Raw genomic sequence first — 2,986 nt, forward strand, 5'->3', positions numbered from 1 at the left:
AAGAATGTAGCTTGTTGGAATAATGAGGGCCAAACACCTTTCCATGCCCTCGAGTGATCTGACTTTGCCTTCCTACAGCCACATGAACTCCACCATCCGTCCCTCACCTTGTTCCAGCCACTGGCCTCCTCTCAGACCCTAGGACAGGCAGAGTGCTTTTCCACCCACAGCCTTTGTTTCTGCCGCTCCCTCAATCTGGTTCCTCATTCAGGACTCCTTCAGCATTTATTTTATTTCCTCCATAGCACTTAGCACTGTTGGTTTTTCCCGATGGTTCCTTTTCCCTGCCGGAAGAATGGGGGATTTTTCTCGTACTTTCACTGTGAGAACCTGCTGGGGCTCTTGGAGATAAAACTCACACTAGTGTGGGGAGCCCACTGGAATTTCTAACTCTCAAGCTAGTCCATGCTGAGCCTCCAGCAACTCATCATTTGTAGTATAAGGTGTTCCTACCTGTACGAGCTCCAGTCCAGGGCTTTCTGCTCTCAGGAAGCTGTGATTCTCTGTATCCACCTGTCTGTCTCTCCAGGTTTCCAGGCAGCAATTTGCCTTGTGATCTCAGTTCTCCAGTGGATCTTAGAATTGCTTACTTTCATTTTGTTTAGACTCTTCCTTGTGGTAAGGATGAAAGGGCCAACTTTCCAGCTCTTTATATATTGCAGGAGAAACCAGCAATTAAAAAAAAAATTTTTTTGTTTGCCTCCCTGAGTTGGTAGATACCTTCTCCATTATTTCCTTGAGATTCTGGAGCTCAGCTGCGCACATAAATGTGCTCAGTAGTCTGGGCTCATGGGTGAATGTTAGAACCTGGGTTCATCACTTCATGTCAAGTTTTTTAGCTAGAAGTTGAATTACATAATCTCCCAAAGATCCCTTCTAATACATAAATGCTATGATAATGAAGCATGGGGATTTTCTTGCAAAATGTGACCTGAAGGATAATTCACCAAGCAGTGAAGACTATTTAATATAAATGAAATGGACCGATTTGCTATCAATTCTCCTTTTGGAATTCCATAAAGGCAGGAGGACCTCAGCCACCAAATGAAGGGGTCTTCCAGCTCCTAAAAACGACAGAAAGGAGTAGAAACCCTTTTTAATATTTCCAAGAACCATTGAAAGTGATATGTTTTCCTATTATTAAGAACATGAGCTCAATAATGCCATTTATTAATTTTTAAAATGTGAGGATGAATTGATTACTACTGAATGCATGCTGTTCTGTTTAGATGACATGGTATTTCAATACACAAAACACAGGGTTATTAAGAAGAAGAAACTTACCAAGGAAGAAAATTATCAAGGGGTGGAGCCAGTTTGGGAAACTCAGAAGATGATATTTCAGTTTCCTTCAGCCTTAATCTCCTGCGACTCTCCCCACTAAGTTTAGAACCTATGTCATGTTTCTCTGAACTGTGTTTGTCCCTGTTTGAGGGCCCACATGCCAATGGACTCAGTGATCTGACCTGCTAACGATCCCTTCAGCACGGACCCGGTAGTAGCATCGTGATTATTCATAAAGAATCCATCCCTCTTCCTCCCCCAGACCATGAGGATTGAATGGAATTAGCTCTAGCTTCTCAGCTTCACGGTGTGTAGGTGGCCAGACCCGGCCAATGGGTATATTTCAAGCCAGGGATGGAAGTGTGACCAATCCTGTACCATGAGAGTCAGGCGTAGGATTTTAAATGGAAGTGTTTGGAAGAAAGTTCTCTCTCCACTGGGTCAAACACTAGCAGGGTGCAAGCCTATAACTGCTTGCAGCCATCTTGCCACCATATTGCCAGGGTATCTTTGGCTGGGGTCCTCAAGAGGAAGACTCTGAGGCAAAGGTGTATGTGCATGAGGTTTATTTCAGAGGTGATCCCAGAAGGCACGGGTAGGAGAGTAAGGAAATGAGACAGGAAAGCCAAGGAAGCCAAAGTAGAGAGCATTCGTGAGCAGGTTGCTACTCTGAGCACCTGGGGCTTAGCTCTGCTGGAAACATCTGGAGAAAAGTATACCCCAGAGTTGTCCCACCCAAAGAACCCACCATTTTTGAATCTACTAACTCTGTCCTCCATTGGCTGACAGCTGCTCCTGGGGCTGTTGACTCCCTGGCACGTTTGCCTGCCTGCCGCAGCCTGAACCAATTCCCGTGGCCAGAGAAAGCCTCCAGGCTGAGCATCACAGGCACTGCCACTGGGCACCATCAGTGTGTACATGGGAATGCTAAGTGCGGGAGAGTTGTGCGCAGGGTACCCGTAGGATCTGCTGCAGAGACCTTCCCCGAGAACAGAGCCAGCACAGATCAAGCAGAGCAGAGATGGAGAGGGACTGACTCCCGACCCCACTGTCTGGCCCCTGCATCTAGCCATGTCTCAGCTAGCCCTGTCCCTGGACTTCCCTTTATATGGACCAGTACCTCTCCTCCTTCTCGAAGATTATTTGAGACTGGTTTCTCTCCCTTGTCCTGAAGAGCTCCTGTTGGATGCAGAGCTTTTTGTCCCATCTTATAAGTATTTGAACACTTATCCTTCTGTATCTCCCTTAGAGGGTAGAACCTATAATGACTTTACTCTGGAGTCTTCCATAACTCCTGTCACAAGGTTTGTGGAGTTTTCAAGAAATACTCATTAAATGAGTGAGTGAGTACTGAAAAGATCCATCAGAATCAAATGCAAATCCGTATACAGTAGAAGCCCATTGTCAGGCCCATGGCAGTGGGGAAGCAACATAGGGAGAAAGCGGCTGGAGCTGATTCATCCTGACGGTGGCACCTGCTGGAGGAGGGAGGACAGACAGTAGGTCCCATTGGGATGCCCACGTGAAAATGTCCTCCTGTGAGTTCCTGTTACACAGAAACCTAGGGCTTCCCTGCTCCTAGGTTTTTTCCACAGCCCCATTTTCTGGTTCTCCCTTCAATCTCGAGGGCTATACCATAACTTTTGATCAGTTCTTTATTTTTCCTTACTTTGGCCGGATTCTGTGACTCAGTCTCTGCCAC

The sequence above is a fragment of the Hyperoodon ampullatus genome (genome assembly GCF_949752795.1).
Source record: "Hyperoodon ampullatus genome assembly, chromosome: 10".
Lineage (NCBI taxonomy): Eukaryota > Metazoa > Chordata > Mammalia > Artiodactyla > Ziphiidae > Hyperoodon > Hyperoodon ampullatus.